Here is a 23,341-nt window from a genome sequence, read left to right on the forward strand (position 1 = left end):
GGGCATTTCTCTAAAAGTAGAAAGAATTTCTAGCTCCTGTCCTATCGCACCTCTTTCCACACACTCATATAGTCAAACAAACACCACTCAAAATTCCTGAAGCAAGAAGAGACAAACACAGGAAGCATATAGATATCTCTGTTTTAGATTTCCCCACTTTTGTCAAGATTCTTTACAGATCAAAATGGCCACAGCCTCAACTCCTGAAATCTCTGTAGAATAATAACTATTTATCTACCATTTGTTGAGCACTTCCTGTAGTTGTTCACAGTGTGGAGTATCTTATTCAATCCTCACAACAAACATATGAAATACTGTTACTGCTCCAAACTGAAAGATTGGGAAATTGAGACTTGGAGAGGTTAAACAACTTCCTGAGGTCACACGGCTAGCTCCTAAGTGGTAGAGATGGGACTAGACTCTAGGTCTGCTTGGTTTCAAAGTACATGGTCTGACTATAAAACTCTTAGAGGAAAACGTAGGCAGAACATTCTATGACATAAATCACAGCAAGATGCTTTTTGACCCACCTCCTAGAGAAACGGAAATAAAAACAAAAAAAAACCAAATGGGACCTAATGAAACTTCAAAGCTTTTGCACAGCAAAGGAAACCATAAACAAGACGAAAAGACAACCCTCAGAATGGGAGAAAATATTTGCAAATGAAGCAATGGATAAAGGATTAATCTCCAAAATTTACAAGCAGCTCATGCAGCTCAATATCAAAAAACAAACAACCCAATCCAAAAATGGGCAGAAGACCTAAATAGACATTTCTCCAAAGAAGATATACAGATTGCCAACAAACACATGAAAGGATGCTCAACATCACTAATCATTAGAGAAATGTAAATCAAAACTACAATGAGGTTTCACCCCACACAAGTCAGAATGGCCATCATCAAAAAATCTACAAACAATAAATGCTGGAGAGGGTGTGGAGAAAAGGGAACCCTCCTGCACTGTCGGTGAGAATGTAAATTGATACAGCCACTATGGAGAACAGTATGGAGGTTCCTTAAAAAACTAAAAATAGAATTACCATATGATCCAGCAATCCCACTACTGGGCATATACCCAGAGAAAACTATAATTCAAAAAGACACATGCACCCCAATGTTCATTGCAGCACTATTTACAATAGCCAGGTCATGGAAGCAACCTAAATGCCCATCGACAGACAAATGGATAAAGAAGATGTGGCACATACATTCAATGGAATATTACTCAGCCATAAGGAACGAAATTGAGTTATTTGTAGTGAGGTGGATGGACCTGTCATACAGAGTGAATTAAGTCAGAAAGAGAAAAACAAATACCGTATGCTAACACATATATATGGAATCTAAAAAAATGGTACTGATTAACCTAGTGGCAGGGCAGGAGTAAAGATGCAGACATAGAGAAGGGACTTGAGGACACAGTGGGGAAGGGGAAGCTGGGACGAAGTGAGAGAGTAGCATTGACATATATACACTACCAAATGTAAAATGGATGGCTAGTGGCAAGCTGCTGCATAGCACAGGGAGATCAGCTTGGTGCTTTGTGACGACCTAGAGGGGTGGGATAGGGAGGGTGGGAGGGAGGTTCAAGAGGGAGGGGATATGGGGATATACGTATACATATAGCTGATTCAATTTGTTGTACAGCAGAAACTAACACAACATTGTAAAGCAATTATACTCCAATAAAGATGTAAAATATATATATAATCTCCAATAATTGAAAAAAATTAAAAAAATAAAAACACCAAAAAAAAAAGTACATGGTCTGACTACTACATGACCAAGTTTTTCCTGAAAATTTTTTCTATTGTTACTGTTTTGTGTAGAACCTACTGTTGGGATAGGTGGTTACAGAGCCCTTAGACTTCCTTCAGCCTCAAACCAGATACTGTCAAATGATTCAACTTTCCATCCAACAAATTCTAGGCACTGCCCCAGGGAGGGAGTGGTCATAAGCTATGAGTGAATCCCGTCCCTTAATCCTGAAGAGCTTCCAGGTAAGGATAATGAATCAACTACAACAACTTTCTCCCTAAGACATGTTGATGTGCATTGAATTAGGAAAATTCCTTCAAATTAAAATACAAACTCATGAGGATTTTCCTCATTGTCTAAAAAAGATTCACCTTAGGATTTAATTTCATTCATTCAATCCATGAAACAATAAACATTTGTTAGGTATCTATTAGGAGTCAGTCCCTGTGCTAGCCAATCTAAAGATAATATTGCATCTATCAACCCTTTGTTTACTCACAGCCATTCCAGAAATACTAGAGAACACCTAACGTTAATACATGTTCACTCTCAGTTATCCATCTTGACAGAGAAAGAAGATAGTTGGAATAAAAGGTATATCTATATCTATATATCACTGTGACCAAGAATTTGAGACTCTTCCCACTTTACACTTTTACAAAGATCTTTTGAGCTTATAAACAATCCTCTTAATTTGCTCTGCGGAAAAAATATTTATAACAGTACAGTAGCTAAAATTAGGCTGCAAAAACAAGAGGTAAAGGGAGAAGTGAAAGGCAGCATGGGTAAGCCAGAAGCTAAGTATACTCTTGAATAACCATCAGTGTTTTTAATGAGTTTTTCATGGTTTCTGAGCACCCAGATCAAATCAAGCTTTCACCTTCCTGAATGATGGTACTACTTTGTACCATTAAGCTTATTTTCAGACTAGTGGGGGCCTTCTCTTAGAGAGATGTAAACTCCCTGAAGGAAGCAGCCCTGCTGTATTTTTTTTTTGTTTTTTTTTTTTTTTGCTGTATTTCTTTATACCTCCGCAGTGAACAAAACAATTCTGGTCGCATAACAGGCACTGAATATGTTCTTACTGATTCATAGATTAAGACTCTTGGAGAGGTAACAGTAGTGCACGAAGGATTGCAGAGACCAAAAACAAAGGTATTACCTAAAAGCCACCATCTTCCAATTTGTTGGAGGTAGTCAGAATACATATAGTGGTTAAGGAGCCAAGTTCTGTCATTTTCTATTTCTGAATCTTTGGAAAAATTACTTAATCTTCTGTGCCTCAGTTTATCTTCATCTGTAAAAATGAAAAGAATAAGGATGTCTATATTATAAAGCTGTTGTGAGAATGAAATTAGTTAATACAGTAGCAGCATTTACAACACTTAACACATGATAAGTGTATAATAAATGTTAGCTATTATTATTTGTGATTCTTTTATTTTGCAGAATGTAAAAGTTCTTTAAAATTAGAAAATATGATATAATAGATTGATTTATTTCAAAGATAATAGGAAATTTAGTTCCTTACCACCACTAACCTTAATTTAAATAACGAAACTCACACTTGACTTCCAGGTAAAGATGGTAGATTGACTATGTGCATCTCCTTTCACTCCTTCCCAAGACCACTAAAATGGCAGAAAACAATCTTTTAAAGGGATAAACCCACAAGGATTTGGAGAATAAGAGGAGAACAGCAATGAAGTTTCTTCAGTCAGACCCTCACATCTGTGGAAACTGGATTTATAACAATTCTGGCATGGATTGCAGAACAGTGGGGAAGGATAGAGAGTGGGTGGAGAAACACAACAGAGCATCCAAGAGATACGAAATAATAACAAAAGGTCTAACCTGTGTGTAATTGGCATCCCAGGAAGAAAAAATAAGGAGAAATAATACACGAGAATATTCCAAAATGAATGACAGATATGAAACAACAGTTCCAAGACATTCAAAGAACACCAAGCAGGATAAGTGCTACCCTACCAAAAGTACTCCCACACCATAGGCATATTATATACAAGCTGCTGAAAACCAAAGGCAAAGGAAATTATGAAGGCAGCCAGTGAAAAAAGACACATACCATACAGAGGAATAAAAATTAAAGATAAGAGTTACAGTAGACTTCTCCAGAAACTACACAAGACAGAAGATAAGGAATGAGGTCTCTGTAGCTGAACAACAACAAAAACCTGTCAAGTCAGAATCCTATACCCAGCAAAAATGTCTTTCAAAAAGGAACGAGAAATAAAGACTTTCCTGAACCAAAACCAAAAACCAAACCTGAGCGAATTCATTGCCAGTAGACCCATGCTATAAGTAATATTGAAGAAAGTTCCTCAGACAGAAGGAATATAATAGCAGACAGAAGCTTGAATCTACACAAAAAAATTAAGAGCACTGTAAATGGAATAACTAAAGGTAAGCAAAGTTCAAAATTTACTTTTTATTATTTTTAATTGCTCTGAAAGATAACTACCTAAAGCAAAAATAGTAGTATTGTGTATTTACAGCATATGTAGGAGTCAGTATGTGGCAAGAATAGAAGAAGAATGAGAGGGAGAAATTGGGGATATATTGTCTTTGTACTAGACATGACAGGATATTATGTGAAAGTGGACTTCAATTAAATACCAGGTACATGGTAAACCCTAAAAGTACTAAATCTTTTTCAAAAGAGGTGTGCATGATAATTCAATAGTGGAAATCACATTGAATCATGAAAATGCTCAATTAATCGAAAAGGAAGCAAAAAGAAAGGAAAAAAGAAACAAAGGACAAAGGGAAGAAACAGCAAAGAGCTGGTTAGATGGTAGATTTTAATTCAACCATATCAATAATCACATTAAATGTAAGCCACACTAATTCAAAGATAGATTGTTAGATTAGATAAAAAGCAAGGCCCAACTATATGCTGCCTACAAGAATACCACTTTAGATATAAAGAGATAACTAGATTAAAACTAAAAGAATGAAAGAAGATATTCCATGCAGACACTACTCAAAAGAAAGCTGAAGTGGCTTTATTAATATCAAGGTAGGCTTCAGACAAAAAATATTACCAGTGATAGGCTTATTACAAGATGAAAAGGGATTCAATTCTCCAAGAAGACAAAAACATTAATGACTTTATGCCTATAATTTCAACAACTTAGAGCAAGTGGACAAATTCCCTGAAAAGCACATCTTCCCAAAATTAGCACAGGAAGAAATAGAAAAATTCAAAGAGCTTTATATCCATTTTCAAAATTAAATTCATAATTAAAAACCTTTCAACAAAGAAAACCCCGGCCCAGACGGCTTTACTCACAAATTCTATGAAAGGTTTAAGCACAAAACTAATACCAGTGTTATACAAACTCTTTGAGAAAATAGAAGGAAATGCTTTTCAAGTAGTTTAATGAGGCCAGCATAACCCTGTTATTACAACCTGACAAAGACATTACAAGAAAAGAAAATTATAGACTAATATCCTACATGAATAAATATACAAAGTCCTCAAGAAAATATTAACAAATCAAATTCAGCATTATATGAAAAGGATAAATGTTATTAATAAATGGAGCTTATGCCAGGATTAAAGGTTGGTTTTACGTTATGAAATCAATAGTTCTAATTCATTACATTAACAGAATCAAAGAGAAAATAAAATCTCAATTGATGCAAAAACATTTTTGAAAATGTCAAAAAATGTCACACCATTCATAAAAAAAACCTCTCAAAACACTAGGAAAAGAAAGGAATTTCATCAACCTGATAATGGGAATATATGAAGAAAGAAGAGTTAATGGCATACTTATTGGTGAAATATTGAATGCTTCTTAGTTCAGGAACAAGGTACCCACTGTCTCCATGTCTATTCAGCAGAATAGTGGAAGCCCTTTCTAGCACAACAATGTAAGCAAGAAATAAAGGTATAAAAATTTAAAAGAAAGAAGCAAAACAGTCTTTTTTGCAGTTGACATGACTGTATATATAAAATATTCTAAGGAATCTACCCCGAAAACTACTAGAACTGAAAAGTGAATTTAGCAAAGTCACAGGAATTAAGGTCAATACACAAAGTTTAATTATATTTCAAAATTATACCAGCAAATTATTAAAAAATGAAATTTAAAAGCAATTCATTTACTATTGAAGGAATAACATAAAATATTCAAAAATAAATATAAGAAAAGATAGGTAGGACTTGTATTCTGAAAACTACTACGTACTGCAAAAAGTTATTAAATAAAAAACTTAAACCATATAACACATTTAGGGATGGGAAAAATTAATATTGCTAAAGTATCCGTTCTTCCCTAATTGATCTACAAATTCAGTGCAATCCCAATCAAAATTCCATGAGGCTTGTAGTAGAAATTAACAAGCTGATTTTATATGTATATGAAAACACGAAAGATTAAGAATAGTAAAAATAACCTGAAAAAGAAGAAAAAATTTGGAAGACTTACACTACCTGCTTTTAAATTGTGCTTAAAAACCACAATGATTGGGCTTCCCTGGTGGCGCAGTGGTTGAGAGTCCGCCTGCTGATGCAGGGGACACGGGTTCGTGCCCCGGTCTGGGAAGATCCCACATGCCGTGGAGCGGCTGGGCCCGTGAGCCATGGCCGCTGAGCCTGCGCTTCTGCAGCCTGTGCTCCGCAACGGGAGAAGCCACAACAGTGAGAGGCCCGCGTACTGCAAAAAACAAACAAACAAAAAAACCCCACAATAATTAAGACACTGTTACTTGTATAAAGATAGATATGCAAGTCAGTGAAGCAGAATAAAGTTCTGAAGTATACACACACACACACACACATACACACATCCAACGGGGAAAGGAAAGTTTTTACAACAAATGATGCTAGAACAATTGTATATCCATATTTTAAAAAAGAAAGAACCTTGACCTCTACTTCACACCATAACACAAAAATTGTATTTAGATAGGAATCTTTCATGTAAAATCTGAAACTAGAAAGCGTCAATGTTTTCTAAAAGAAAACATAGAAGAATATTTGCACGAACTTGTGGTTGGCAAAGAGTTCTTTGACAGGATACAAAAAGCACAAGCCATAAAAAAAAATCATAAGATGGACAAAACCAATATTTAAAATTTCTGCTCATCAAATGATACCATTAAGAAGATGAAAAGATGAAACACAGACTGGGAGAGATATTTGCAAAGCTGATTTCTGACAAAGAACTTCTTATCTAGAATATATAAAACTCCCATGAATCAATAATAAAAAGATAACCCAATAGCCCCAAAATGGAAACAACTGAGCATCAACAAGTAAACTGATAAACGAACAGTAGTATTTTCACACAATGAAACATTACTTGGTAGTTAAAAGGAATAAATTTCTGCATGAATCTCAAAGATGTCACTTTGAGCAAAAGAAGTCAGGCACAAAAGAGTGCCTAATGTATAATGCCGTACAGAAAGTTCTAGAGCAGGGAGATCTAATCTACGATGAAAGAAATAACAAAAGTGATTGCTTCATGGATGGGGGCTGATTGCAAAGGTGTATAAGGGAACTTTCTGGGGTATTGCAAATGTTCCGTAGTTTGGTATACAGTTACGTGGGTACATTCATCTGTTAAAATGTATTGAACTGTACATTGAAAATCTGTGCATTCATTGCATATAAATTATACTTTGGTTTTAAAAAAGAGTAATTAAAAGAAAACCCACTGGGACTTCCCTGGTGGCTCAGTGGTTAAGAATCCGCCTGCCAATGCAGGAGATGCGGGATCGAGCCCTGGTCCGGGAAGATCCCACATGCCGCGGAGCAACTAAGCCCGTGAGCCACAACTACTGAGCCTGCGAGCCACAATTACTGAAGCCCGTGAGCCTAGAGCCCGTGCTCCGCAACAAGAGAAGCCACCGCAATGAGAAGTCCACGCGTAGCAACGAAGACCCAACGCAGCCAAAAATAAATAAATAAATTTGTAAAAAAAAAGAAAACCCACCTTCATGGTAAGTGGAAGAAGTGAATCACAGCAATGATTCCATGTATGTAACATCCAAAAACAGGTACAGTGAAACAACCTATTTCTCACTGTGAAGTTATTTTTCTAAATAATCTGCTGCAGGAAATGAAAGTGGTTGTCTGTGGCGGTAGGGGTGGGAGATTGGGGACATGGCTATTTTTTGTCACAAAACCTGGAACTACTTGACACTTCAAAATCTGTGCATATATAACTTCAATAAAAATAGAGAACAAAAAAATCATACCCATTTGCAAGTTCATGATATTAGCTTCAATAGAGAATTGTTGACATTTGCTTTAAATAAGAAATTATTTCTGATGGGTGAATCTGGCAGAAACTTCAGGCTGTTAAGTCCAGGAGACAGAGTCCATTTGCTGGTGGTTGTATAATGTGGGCCACCTTGTTACTAGGCAAGCATAAAAGACAGCGGGGGAACTCAGCACACCAAGTGTGACAATACACTGGAAAAGGGGGCATTAAATTAGGGTAAGTGAGTAGAATTGTGACAGAAACCTGGTCTGTACTCCCTAATTACAAAGTCTCACTTTCACCAAACTGACACAAATGTTAAGTCAAATTAAATATTGTCTAATTAACAAGCATACACGAGAAGGCAAGCCCAGTGACTGGGCGGTATTCAGCCGAATAAAGGAACCACAAGGACTTGTAAATTCTCAGTCACCCCCCATCTGCCATCTCAGCCAACTGCTACAAGATTTGTCCATTTTGTTTTCACACATCTCCACTTTCAGGGCTCTGCTTGTAATATTTACAGAAAAAGGCAATGGTGGTAAACAGTTTCACACAATGAGGTGTGAGAGCTGATAGGGTCCTATTCAAGCTCTGAACTCTCCTGATGAGCTGCCAAAAGTTGTTATGAATGGCCCGGCTGACAGGGTGATGACTGATAAAGGAAAAAACAAACAGCTCTGGTAATTCATGAAAACACACAGCTCCAAGACAACTCAAAGTGGCGAGTGACAGTTAAGATAATGGAATTTTGGAAGCTTTTCTTAAGGGATCCTCTCTATACAATTACTCTGTTAATAGATTCTCCCTTAATGTAGCTGGATCTTCAACTTTTTTTTCCACCAAAAAATACTTATTATGATCGCTGGCAGAGAGGTGCTGGCCTGTGCTTTTATACTATGATCAACTTTTCATATAATTTCCTTTTCCTAGAGCAGGATGAATTTTAGTTGAGGCCTGTGTCTGCCATTTAAAGAAATAAAATATCCTATTTCCATTTCTATTACTAGAAGCATTTCAAAGCATTCTTCCCTCATTTCTTTCATTTATAGACCATTTGCCACAAACCTTTGATTAGAAAATAAATATTGGTTTACACACTCAACTGCTAATATTTTAAAAGAGAATAATTTAAATGTGGTTGAAGTCAATTTCCAATTCACATAGCCTATTTTGGCTTCATTTCCTTAAATCAGGCATGACCAAGCAAGAAAGTATCAATTTGTCAATGTTTTGCCTTTGTATCCAATGTTTTTTCCATGAAGCACATTGCGGTTTCTGTAACAATGGCCTATTTCCCAATTAATGTTTGAGAAAGCAGGAATATAAAGATATATACAAAGCATGTGTATATGCACATACAGTACTATGGAGTAGGGGACTGTGTTCAGGAGAGTTATATTTTAGAGCCTGGCTACTGAGAGGTCTGGGACAAGCAGCTTGCTAGAAATGCAGAATCTCAGTCCTACCTGAGCCCCCCACCCAATCACAGAATTCGCGTTCAAACAAGATCCCCAAATGATTCATATGCACATCAAGGTTTTGAGAAGCTCTCTAATTTAGATAACTGAGTTTACCTTAATAGTTTAGGGAGGATCCATATTTTCCAAAAAGTTCAAAACTATATCATAAATCACTGAAAGCTATCTCCAGGTCATTTAGTGTCTGCATTCAAAGTTCTTACTTTCTTTTCCTCCCCTTGAAGAAGTGTGAGGGCATCCTTGAGCTCACCAAGCCTTCTAGGGAGGTTCATCCTTTCATGAATCACATTCCTTTACCACAAACATTGGTAGACTCATCCAGCACATTCCTGAGGGGTAGGCATGGTGCCAGAGCCTGGATTTTAAAAATTCAATCACTGTAGTGAAACATACGACTTTTATAACACTAATAAAAACATTTTAAAAACATTTTAAAAATCATATCTTGACTGTAATGTCAACTGTTCAGCTGCTACAACGCAGAGTAGAGTATTTTACAGGAGAGATGACAGAATCCTTGGAAAGGCCTAGACAACAGAAGCGGCTTTCACCCACCTGCTAAAGTCTGCAAAAAATCCACCACTGGACTTGCGCTCCTTTCATTTTGTGGTTGTTAGTATTTGTAGAATCTTCTTTAGACTTGAAGGGATCTTGCGATTTAGTCCAACTCTCCACAAATTTCCTGGGTGTTGAGAAATTTAAAAACGTAAATTTAAAAACTTAGGATGGGCCAAAATACTGTAAACAAAGACAAAAGACAAAGGGTAAAGTGGGGAAAATATCTGCCTTAAGGGCTCGTTTCCTTAATTGATAAAGGGTCTATATAATTCACTTGGAAAAAGACACACCCAGTGGGAAAGTGGGCAAAGTAATACAGTCTACTTAACACTGGCTAAAAGTCATTTACTATTATATGACATCATATTATGATGTAAAACTGCATGTGACTTTGGAAAGTTCCTTTGCTTCCTGGTACCCATGCAACTACAAGGCCGCACATGTAGTTAAGTCCAGGTTGGAAACTGATGCCATTTGGACAGAAATACACAAAAGTCATGACAAAAGGAGAGTGAGAATATCCAAACATAAACCAGTGTAGAGCAAAAAAAAGTAGAACTCTGAAATTTCCTTGAATGAAGCTACCTAGATCAGAGCTGGTCTATAAATGTCATCTCAAGGGCCAATTCCAATCCCTTGACTTAAACTTGTGCTGAGGAAAGGTTCCAATGACACATCTGGGCTTGCGAAAGAGTGCCAGGGTAGATGAGGAATGGCTGTTTGAACATGGGGAGACAGATAGTTACATCCTGGATCTGGACATTGACTGATGGGTCCTTCTGACATCCATCTTTTAAATTTAAGGCCTATCAGAGATTCAGGCTATTGTGCATATTGGATGTATTTCAATACCGGAAGGCAGCAATTTTGAATTCACTAAAAAGTAAATGTTTTTCTTTATACATCTATTTCTTGGGATGTTTAAGCTTTATTATTTAAGAACATAAGGAGAACACTGCCTTGAGCCAACAAAGGCCATTAGCCTAATCACTGTTCGGGTTGCTCTAAAACTCAAGCCAACAAATCCATCGACTCAGAGAAGAGGAAGACAGTTTTTCCTCAAAAAGTCACCAGGGTAGCCTTTAGGTTAACACCCAAAAATACGCGTGTGGCTCACACATCTGCATCAATCTCTAGGTGCTGTTTAACTTAACTCCTGATGAATGCATGTTCTCGTGGAGGAGGCCAGGTTGTGCGATGTGTCGCCCACTGAGTCGTCCCCTGGAATGTTAGAGGGACATACTGGCCCTGCAATGCCTGTACTTCATTTGTTTCTACACAGAGGACCAAAGCTCTCACTGTAACTGTGAGTCAGGGCTGATGCAGCAGCCAGCCAGCCCCCCTGTCTCCTCTGGGACCCCAATGGAGAAAGTCATTCCTAGTGATCAACAATTAGCATTTGCATCCAAAGTTCCAAGCCCACTTGTCTACAGTAAGATACTAAGAGGTCTGAGAATCTGGGTTTAAGCCCCAAATGGGCCAATTAGCTTCACACAGCGAAACCTCCAGCTCCACTCCAACCATAGTCCACCCTGTGGGTTAGACCGAGGAGAGAGAGACAGAAACCCAGAGTGACAGAGAGACTGACTCAAGTCAGGTTCAGCACCAAAGGGCAGGTGCCGCTGAGAGGGCCCTGCCTCCTTCCTCCCCAAGATCATCACAACCAATTCATAGTCCACACTCAATATGAGGTTCCTTAAAAAACTAAAAACAGAGCTACCAAATGATAAAGCAATCCCACTCCTAGGCATCTATCCAAAGAAAACCATAATTCGAAAAGATACATGCACCCCAATGTTCATTGCAGCACTATTCACAATAGCCAGGACATGGAAGCAACCTAAATGTCCATCGACAGAGGAATGGATAAAGAAGATGTAGTACATATATACAATGGAATATTACTCGGCCATAAAAAAGAACAAAATAATGCCATTTGCAGCAACATGGGTGGACCTAGAGATTGTCATACTGAGTGAAGTCAGACAGAGAAAGACAAATATATGACATCTCGCTTATATGTGGAATCTAAAAAAAAATGGTTCAAATGAACTTATTTACAAAACAGAAACAGTCACAGATGTAGAAAACAAACTTATGGTTACCAGGGGGGAAAGCCAGGGAGGGATAAATTGGGAGATTAGGATTGACATATACACACTACTATATATAAAATAGATAACTAATAAGGACCTACTGTATGGCACAGGGAACTCTACTCAATACTCTGTAATGGCCTATATGGGAAAAGAATTTTTAAAAAGAGTGGATATATGTATATGTATAACTGACTCACTTTGCTGTACAGCAGAAAGTAACACAACATTGTAAATCAACCATACTCCAATAAAAATACGTATCACTGCAGAAGGAAAACAGAAGATGTCTAACGTTCTAAGTTAGTCATTGTGTCCTAAACATGTGATGCCTATAGGGTCTCACACAGTTCCTTACATGCAGGTATGTCCAGTAAGTATCTGTTGACTGACTACATTTGAAAATAAAAATCAGCCTATTTGATTTGATCTAACAAATTTTGCTCACATCTCATTAAATTGGTTGGAGGAGGTTGGCTCATGCAGCAATTTATGGTACTGTGTTATGAGCTCTGCCAAAAGTTTGAAAATTAAAAAAAATCAATTATTATTTTAAAATTTCATTCAAAATATAAAGTAGAACAAAATAAGAATTATGTTGGTTTATTTTCAATGTCGAAATGATCTAGAAGACTTGAAAGTCCTCTTCAAGCTTTCAGAAATTCTAACAGGCAAAACAAATTTTTTTTCAAAAATTCAACAGGGTAGCTGCTGTTAAGATGTCCCCCATCAGGGAGTGTCCAGCTTATATTTATTCCAGCCTCATTCCTGCTTTCCAGCTATGCACAGCGAGGGTTTGTAAATGACATGCTTCTTACACCATTCTGTAAGCAGTGCCTTCTTGGGCTGGCTTTGCTTGCCACCAGCAGAATTGCTATACTGTGGAAAACATTCCAAATGACTGGGTTTTTCCCCAGAAAGATGCAGAGAGATGAGCTTTCATATATAGCAAGGGATCCCTTAACTGATTCAGCATACTTTGCACATCTGTTACAGGAAACTTTCCCAATTGAAATTACATTTAGTTACGCTTTTAAAAAAAGTTGCTTCTAGGAGAATGCAATCTCTCATTCAAATATCGGGGTTTCTAGCACCTTATCTGAAGAAGCCCTCAAATTCCTCTGCCCTTCTGTTGTCTCCTGCATGGCTTTAATAACCAGAAAGCACAAAGATGGAAAATGAATTCAGGCAGCATAAGTGGTAACCCTCTCCCACATTTCCTCTTCTCTGCAACCCTGTGGAATGCTTTTTGAAGTCAGAAAGAGCTCCATAGGAGGTGAGGGCTGACTTTGGCTGCCAGCAAGCAGAAATGTTCAGCTACTTAACACTGGGCCACATGTGGCAGCTACAAAAACATCACCAGGACTTGAAATCTACTTACTTCAGTGGTAATCCCCTTGCCTTCAAATCTTTGCAAACCTAAGGAACTATGGGAGTAGGTGAACTTGGAGGGAAGGGTGGGGAGAAATATCCTGTGATTTTAGTCCAAAATTTGTATCGTATAGTGAATCCTGGAATCATGTCCTACTGTTTTTATTCCACATTGTCCTTTGAGTCTGCAGTCTCGGGCCATGTGTGTTGTATTTAACACAAAGCCCAGTGGCACAGGGGATTCGGAAAGCTGACCAATGGAATATTAGGTGTTTTATATCAACTATAAGTCAGAAGGAAATCTATGTCAGAGTAGATTCCCAAGGTGCCTTTCTCAGGACAAGCACTGTACTTTCTTAAGTTACTCTGGTGTATAGCTTCATTCACACTGTGGACAGAGGGCTGTGTGCACTTGCCAAAAATGATCTGGGGCCAGCTTTTGTGCCCTTCTTTGCCCTGGTTAGCTACAGATTCTGATCCTACTGTTTCCTGTGAGGCATCAATGCTAAATGCAGTGCTCACCGTGCAAATGATACGTGGCTGGAAATGTCAGGCTTACATTTTCTCCTCAATGCCAACAGGAGTTGGAACAAATAGATGACCTCTGTGATCTTTTCTTCCTTTGAGATGTCATGACTCCAGCCAGTGATTCTGTGATGCTTAAATGTAGGGGGAGGAAAACATCACAGAAACCAGTAGAACATGACTGTACCAGCAGAAGCTTTCGCATCAGACAGACCTGGGTCCAAGTTTAGTTCTTTCATTCACGAATCCCATGGACTTGAGTGAGTTACTCATCTTCTCTAAGTCTCAGTCTCCTCACCTATAAAAACAGAAATAATAGGGATAACCTACCCCAGATGGGAATTAAATGAGATTATGCATGTTGCATACGCAGTATGGTGCCCGGCACATAGGAGATGCTCAATATATGTGCGTTGTCATTATTAACATTACGAATCAAGTCCCAACCCCAGAGCACTGATCTACACACTTTTCTCCAAAAGGGACAGGGCTTAAGTCATCACAGCTGGAACACAGATGTGGGGGAGTGAGGAGCAGACATCATCCTCCTCTCCGCATGGATCCCAACTTCACTCGCCCGTAAAGCAGTATGTGGTCCCAGATCTGGCTCTTTAAAGGCAACGTTGGGTGCTTCTGACGGCAGCTTCCTCCAGGCCAGGCAGAAGGAAAACGTCACACTTCTTCCAGTCTAGAACAACCTAGCTCTGCTTTGTTTATTCACTCAACAAGTAAGTATCAAGCAGGTGCCAGGATTTGAGTAAAGAGTGATGAAAGATAGAGCCTGCAGCCTAGAGAGGCCAAGGGACAATACAAGAGGGAGAAAATGGAGACCCAGGAGCCGCTTTCTGAGGAGGTGACAGTACAGTGAAGGAAGAGACAAGGGTTCCAGGCAAAGAGGACACCAGTACGTAAGGAAAAAGAGAGGATGAAGACATCACTGCATGAAAGATATCAAAGTCATCTTCAAAGACATCAAAACAATTTTCAAAAGTGGAGAGTGGGTGGAGAGTGATAAGTTGGCTTTAAAGAGCAAAGGAAGCTAGAAGCTAAATTCTGCAAAGGGGAGCAAAAATGAGAATGTAGCCCAGGACACCTAAAGGCTCAGGAATGGGAGGAAGCAGGTATGGTGGAGCATGAGGGCTGAGCGTTAAGGTGGACATAGGCTCAAAGTCTGTGTACACAGCAGACTCCCAGATCTCCTCCCCTCTCGTATGTATTCAGGCAACTGTCGGGGGCAGGAGACGTTAAATTAGAGGCTCCAGACTCAAAGATACCAGGCAGAGAGAAGGGCTGCAATAAGGCACAGGGTTTAAAAATGTACTGAACGGGGAGCTCCCTGGGCCCTTCCTCCTCGCTGCTTCCAGAAAGTCAGTCACTAAATCATACCTCCCAAAGAGGAGATTGGAAGGTTCATCTCTTGAGACCCAAGCCTAAGGAAAGGGACACTTCCAGATCCAGAAGTTCAAGGGTCCCCCAGAGCCAAGGATGCCTTGCCACTTGATCATCCAACAGTGAAATTCATCCACCAACAAGCTCCACAGATGAGCACAGAGCTTCCATCAGCTTTTGAGCACCTTTCTCTTAAATATTATAGCTAATGACTACAAGACATTTGAGCAGATTCTCCAACATGAAAGAGAAAGACCTAAATTTACATAAAAATGGGATCTGGAGGAAACGTGAGACCATGCAGAGCACAAAAGGAAATAGTACTTAAAATCAAGTTATTAACAACCTCAGAGAAATAAAAGATGCTATATTGATGAAACAAGAAGAGGCAGTTAAAGAATAGGAGCAATCAGGGCATAAGATAGAGCTCTGGGAAAAGTGTGGCACCTCCAATAAAGACATTTTCACATGAAAATATTTTACTTCCATCCATATTTCTGTAGAAAGCTGTGGACGGATGTGCTCCATGAAAATGAGAAGCAAGAAAGAGGAAGACATAAAACAAGAGAAAACACAGACTCCAACACAGGAGAACATCAAGATAAGTTTCAGGATGACAACCAGGTGGCAAAGCAAGAAAGCAATCGATCCAAACTGGAGAAGGAGAGAAAAACGTTTCCAGAGAGAGTTCCCTAGAAAAGAAAAACTAAATAAAAGAGAATTGATAAATTATTATCTGATAGATATAACTGCTTAGAAACTGTTGATAGTGAGTAATGGATTTGATGGAACACATGGAAACTAATCAAATATAGAAACAAGTCCATTATTAGCTTGAAGAAAAAAAAGTTTAAATGATTAAGGAAGTATAAGTATACTATTTTTCCCAGCAGTAAAAACCAAATTTAGCCAAAAATTATATTGGGAGAATGAAATTTTGGAGCAATGGGGATGGTAAAGTAACAAAGCTATATACTCGTATGTCACGAGTGGAAGTCAATAAAGCATTCCTACAAGTGGTAAGCAAAGCAGAAGTCATATTATTTAGAAATGTGAAGGCAAATAATAGAAGAAACAGCTAGAAATTTTTCAAGGGTTATCTCTGACGAGTAGAATGGGAGTGAAGAAGGGCAAGGTAAAGACCTTCTGTTTTTCTTTTAGGGTTATTTCATTGTTAACTAATTTATCATTGTTACCCTGATGAAAATAAAAATTAAAAAGACAGGAATAGATTAACAGAAATACCAGAGTAAACCACAGTCCAAACAGGTATAGGAATAGCTACTATGGAAATGAAGGTCGTCCTTCTCAGTGGAGTGATGAAAGAGCAAACTCAGAGATGACAGATATGAGAGACCCAGAGTGAGTGATGGGCAATCTCTCAAGATCCCTGAAAGGCCCACATGGAGGACAATGGATTCTGTTAGCAGGACTGGGACTCTGGGGAGGCAGGTGAGGCCCCTAGAGTGCCAAATTCAGGAGGGCACTCACTCTCAGCAGCATGCAAGGTCTGCCTGACTTTGCAGACACTGACAGTCATCAATTTTGCACCCTCTGGGCCTCCCTTGGCCCACCCTAGTGCCAGCCTTTCTCCACACTCACCCACCCTCACCCATAGGTACAGTGGGTTGTAGCAGCAGTGTTTGCTGCTGAGAATTGCTCACCAAAGAGAAGGAGAAATGTGCCTGGGGAAGGCTCACTGCTTGAGGGCTGGAGCAGAGGGAGAAGCAAGAAAAATGTGAAATAACTCCAGGCTCTTCAAAAAAAAAAAAAAAAATCACAAGGAGCACCACACTAGGGAAAAGGCTTCCTTTAGTAATCAAAGGGAACAAAGAGAGAAATTTTGTATCAATTAAATGTACAATCTACCAAGAAGATACAGTGGAAACAAACCTTTACTCCATGAAACAACAAAGCCTCAAAATATATAAACACATTATTGGAAATACAGGAGAATGTCTGAAAACCACAAGCTCCTAAAGACTGACAGGTAAGATATATGGAAAATAAGACTGTAGAGTATTTGAAAAACATAATTAACAAGGTTGATTTAATAAGCAGACTTAAGATACTTTTCCTAAAGAGAGAATGCACATTTCTTTAAACCTGTAGAATGTTTACAAAAATTAACTGTTTGACTACAAAGGAAATCTCAATATACTACCCAAAGGGGAAATCATATAGGCTCTATTCTCTACCTATAATGAAAAAAAAAAAAAAGACCCAAGAAATAAACAATATATGGATAGCTCTCTCCTCCTTACCTGTTGCCACCCACCCCCCCCAAAAAATATTGCTCTAACCACTTATTTTTTAATGCTATTTTCAAAATAACTCTTTGGTTAAAAAACAATAAAAGTGTAAAATTACGGACTATTCACTTATGAAAGACAATGAAAGGAATATATATAAAAACTACTGGACATGGCCAAAACAGAAATTAGAGGATGATTTATAGCCTAAAAATATGTATTAAAAACTAAGAGAGAGAAAAAATAAACACACTATACATTCAGCTAAAATACCCAGGAAAGAGTCAATCATATAAACTAAAACAAGTAAAATGAAGAATTAAGATGAAAGGGCAGTCAAACAAGTAAAAAAGAGAGCATATCAATAAAAGCAATTTGTTAAATATACTTAAAGACCAATAAAGTAAAACTCTGTCAAGTCTGACAAAGACAAAAAGTGGAGAAACCAAAGTAAACTACATTTGGATTAAGAAAGCAGACATACTTAGAAATATGGGGAAAATTGTTAAGTGAAAATGTTATGTAGAATGTTACAATGATAAATTGAAAATCTAAGTGAAATGATCATTTTTAAGAATTTTTAAAACATCTAGAAAATGATCAAATATTTACTCCCTCTCCTCATCTCCAAAAACAAAACAAAGCATATATTCATTCATTCAACAAATATATATTAGCTGTTATTCTGAGATATCATAAGGAGTAAGGATTAGAAAGATTCATCCCTTCCCCTAAATTAATCTATAAATTCAATCTATTCCCAATAGAAATCCCAAAGGAATTTTAAAATGAAATTTGAAAGCTGATACAAATGTTTATCTGAAAAAGCAAATGTATGAGATGTTAAAATATCTTTTGAAATTTTATATTATATACAATTTTATTATATAATATTTATAATATCTATAACTTTTATAATTTAAGATTGAGTATTTGATAGAGATTATCTTTTTAATTATAAGATTTTAAACTTACTTTTATGTTATAATGGTAAAAAGTGTGACGCTGCAGGATTAGACCAGTGGAATATTCCAGAGAATTGGCAATCCAGGGACATATATAGGTGGAATATAGCATTAGACAGAGATTATCTTTCAAACCATAGAGAAAAAAATGGACAAATTACAAAAGTAACCTGTGGGTGTTACTAGAAATGAAAGGTTTGATCTTTATCTCACACTGCACACCCAAATAAAACCCACTTGAGTGAAAGATCAAACTTAAAAAAAATTAAAAGTAGTAGAAGAAAATGTAGGAAAACATACTTGTAATCTTGCAGGTGATAAAGGCTTCATTATACCTCAATCCATAAAGCAAAACTTGGTAATATTAAAATAAAACAAAGTAAAAATATAAGCAACAAGCTTAGAAAAAAATTTGATAAACTATAACAAAGAGTCAATAGCCATTATCAATAGAGATCTATTGTAATTTGCTAAGAAGACAACACTACTGAAAAACAAGCAAAAGACAGAAACGGACCAATTCTCAGAACAAGAAATGTAATGGCAATAAACATATGAAACCACATTTGAACTCACTACTTAGGAAAGATAAATCAGAAGAAAAAACAAAGTATTTCTGCAGGCACACTGGTTTGGTTAAACACTCAGACTGGTGTGCCAGACCTCCTGCGTTTGAGCCCAGGCTCTGCTATTACCTGCCTGTGGCCTTTGGCAAGCAACTCAACCTCGCTGTGCCTCAGCTTCCCTATATGTAAAATATAGATAACACATTTTAGCTCTTTATTGTAATGATGCAATGAGTTAATACTGTATGTGTAAAGTGCTTTGAATAGCACCTGGCACAGAGTAATCACTCAATAAATGTTAGCTCAATCTTTTTATGACATGTGCACAAAGATGCACACACACCTGCTGCAAACACACACACACATTCAAGCACAATCAGAAGTTCACTGCAATGCTATCTGCCATAGCGGAAAAACCGGAGGTGACTTCAAATGACATCAATAGGCAATAGATAAATTTTATACCTCTAAAATACGAAATGACAACTGGCTATGAAAAAGAATGAGGAATATTTGGACACCAGTATAGGAAAATATCTATGATGAGTAAGTGTGGGGAAAAAGCAAATCACTGACTTCTATGGGGTGATCCAAATTATGTTCTTTAAATACGCTTTGTGTACTATGTATAAATAAATAACATCTGTATGTGCACGTGTATAATATGCACAGAAAAGGTTATGAATGCTTGATATGTTATCAAACTGTTAGCAAAGGTGATCACCAGAGAGGGAGGGAGGATTGGGGGAAAGGGGGAAAGGGAGACTATCAAATAAATTTCTACGTTCTTCTTCTCTCTCTTTTTTTTAAAAATAAGCATGTATGTTCTAAACATTACAAAAAATAAAATAGAAATCATGATCAGTTAGAATAAATTCTCAAAAAAACTGACTCAGACAATGGTAAGCAAAATAAATTATGAAATCAAAAAGTCCTGCAACTTTTTCTCTTTTCAAGAAGACAGAATGATTGGCAAAGGAATTAGTCGAGTTATGCTTCAAAGAATGTCAGTTTAGCTACGGTTTTTCAAATACTTTGAACATGGGCTAAACATGTCAAAGTCATACATCTCTCACAGACAAAGAGTCTATAATAAATAGTCTCCATTAATTGTTTCCATTGTCCATAATATTTTGTAAGTTTTACATCCCCGGGAAAATAACGTTTGCCAAATTCAAACCAGGGACCTTCAATATTACTTAGATGACATAAATTAAAATGAGACTGACCTAAGCCAGTTGTGTTTATCAACCTGATCTCCTCTGAAAAGGAGAAATGAAGTCAAATACCCTTTAATACTATTTATTAGTGGAGTAATATAATACATTTTGACAAGTTGAACAGTTGTAACAGGCGGCCATTAAAGTCTCTACAGGGCCTGTTTGGAATGAAAACAGAAGTGAGAGACAGCTCTATAACTGGGTTTTAAGAACAGCTCAGCCATCAACTATATCCTAACCAAGTACTTTTATCCAGTTAATTTACGGAGGGAATCCCTTAGGGTCTCCAGCCGTCTACCACTGTAGCTCATTAGAGTCTAATATCCAACTTTTCTCATTGTAACACTGAGAGCATTTATGCTTAAAATGTAATTAAACTTAAAACAAACAAGATCTTTATTCCCTGACAGTCCTGCTATTTTTAAATTAACAAAGGCATGAACTTATATAGGATTATTTAGAAAGCACTATACATTTCAGCCACTTATGGCAAGACATTTGCCCAACTGTTCATCCTGCGTGCAATTAGAAATCTAAATACTTGGGTAACGGGTTTCTTTTGGGAATTAAACTTGCAGATCTCTTACAAACGAGTAATGTGGTAAGACTTGCTGTCCAATGAGGTGTCTTATTGAAATATCCCAGGCCGTTTCACTTGTCACAGCTGTCGTTTCAGCCGCTTGCACTCACAGTGTATAGCTTTCATTACGAAAATAGAAATTTGTGTCCTAAGTGCTGTTACATTACTAATGCTAAATATTTAATTCCCTGGGGTTCCAATTATGGTTGAGCACTGGCAACACTGATTCTACTTTTTAATAACAACTGTAAAAGCAATTTGAGCATTTTTCAATTAATTAAATACATAGTAAACGAGTAACCTCTTGTCATTTTGCCCTCCAGGACCTGAGCTAATTGGTGTAGAATAAAATGTTTTGAAAATTAACCAATATTCCGGTCTGCACACTGTTATACCATTAAATTACAGTTTGCAAAATGAAGTTTGTCTTCTAATAGTTATGCTCAGTATAGTCTGCAGATATGAGAAGGTACCTGTGTTTTATGTACTTAACCGTGCCTCTAATTAGAGCAGAGTTGAAAGCTGAGTGTCGTTCCTCTAAACACCAGTCCGTATCAATAATACTTTGCATTGTTCACATATAAATGCAACATAGGAGAGTTTCCCAGCTTTCAGGATGCATATTCACAACTTAGCTTAAACAGTTTTAAAAGTTTATCCATAAGAATTCCTATTGTCAATTATACTCACAGGAAAAAAGTTCAAAAATAAATGTTTAGATTTCTTTCACGAAAGAAAGTTACAAATCAAACATCTGGGAAAGTCCTTCTTTGCTAAACACTTTGTTGAAGTTTCTCCTTCTGCCATAGAACAATGTCATAAATAAACTCTAAATTGGCTTCTCAGCTTTAAAAGGATGGTGAGGATGAATCATAAAAGCAGATGCTGTTTTACCCACATTCTAAAATGAATATTTTTCTGAAGTGCAATGAAACCTGATTAAAGACACCATCTCCTTGCAGAAAAACGTCTCTGACAGGTGTTCCTCCAGCTCCAAGTCTTGATTGGCCATAATCTAAAGTCCATACTTGGAGAGTGAATGCCTTTTTGGCAGCTGTCTTTCTAACAGAGATGATCCCCTAAACAGGTTTCACTGAATTAGGGATCTCCACAAAAGCATTATGGTTCATGGAAGAAGACACAGAAAGTGAAATGAATCACTCTGGGAGAGAAGGGAAAAAAATAGGGAAAATTTAATAATTTCCATACCAATTTTTAGGGTTTAAATCTTTAATATTTCTAAGATGTTAGTAACATCTTTGAGAAATGAACTTTAATTACAGGATTAACTTGATAGCACCAGTCTGTTAATATAAATAGATCGGACTAAATTCCCGATTTTTAAAAAGCTAAACTGGATAATGAATTCGAACATTTTAGAATTTGGGGGTTGGGTTGACTTCTCAGGAAGCAATCTCTACTCCATCAGCAAATACACACCCACACATATATAAATGAAAAGAAAAATATAAATTTGTTAAAGGTTTATTTAAATATTATTCTATTTGGAATGTAACATCTTAATAGACCTTCAAAAACATTGGTTTAATATAACCTATCATTTACAATTCTTAAAACAAAAAGCAATAGAGTTTGTAAATGACAAATTAAATCCAGTTACGCAAATTGTTTTTGCCAAAGACTAATTTTTTCCAGCTCAAAAACAGCTATATTTTGAAATCTGAAAGTAAAAATAAAGGAAACTTGTGATTTGGATACAAGTGGTACAGATATATTGTTTGTATTAAGAAATGGATCAGAATACACTCCCAAACTCTTTAGCACCTGGTTTTGAAAACTAATAATTTCATTAACTGACTACTCATATGTGGCCAAAACCACTAAACAAAACAATATTTGGTTCTCTAAAAACACTGGACAATTATCTATAGTAATAACTAATGCCACTATATTTAGTACCAGAGTCCCTAGGTTATTGTACACAACTGACCATCAGTCCTTGGATCCCAAACGGGCAGTCTCCAGCCCTCCAGCAGCAGCAGGGTGACGGCTGGTTGAAGATGACAGACTTCTCCCTTAGGATCACATGCTGATCAAGTTCTCCTCCTCTCGCTTTGGAAGATCTGACACTTCACATACTCGGAGGGGTTGGCAGCCCCAACTGCACACTGAGAACTAATGTGCCTGCACACTGTAAACTAATAAGTCTCACCTCTTACTCACCAGTACGATAACTTAGGAGCTAATGGGGGAAAGCCCACAGGTCTGGGAAGCAGAGCTGCTGAGCTCAATCCTGAGAGCGCTAACAGCAGTGTGACCTTGGACGCGTCACTGGACACCTCTGTACCTCTGGTCTCCTGGCTCTGGCATGGGGCTCTGA

General features: G+C 37.4%; 2 long non-coding RNA genes across 2 annotated transcripts; both read right to left on the reverse strand.

Annotated features, from left to right (window-relative positions):
- Positions 1-1,858: 1,858 nt before the first annotated feature.
- Positions 1,859-6,369, reverse strand: LOC309837469. Its single transcript, XR_014298254.1, has 3 exons — positions 6,224-6,369; positions 3,303-3,392; positions 1,859-3,058 (listed from the first exon to the last, which is right to left on the reverse strand). It is a non-coding gene; the product is annotated as an uncharacterized lncRNA (long non-coding RNA).
- Positions 6,370-10,046: 3,677 nt separating this feature from the next.
- LOC309837470 lies at positions 10,047-23,318 on the reverse strand. The gene is made up of 3 exons (XR_014298255.1): positions 22,952-23,318; positions 14,026-14,326; positions 10,047-10,160 (listed from the first exon to the last, which is right to left on the reverse strand). It is a non-coding gene; the product is annotated as an uncharacterized lncRNA (long non-coding RNA).
- Positions 23,319-23,341: the final 23 nt, after the last annotated feature.

This window comes from Grampus griseus (genome assembly GCF_964374135.1).
Source record: "Grampus griseus genome assembly, chromosome: 19".
Taxonomy (NCBI): domain Eukaryota; kingdom Metazoa; phylum Chordata; class Mammalia; order Artiodactyla; family Delphinidae; genus Grampus; species Grampus griseus.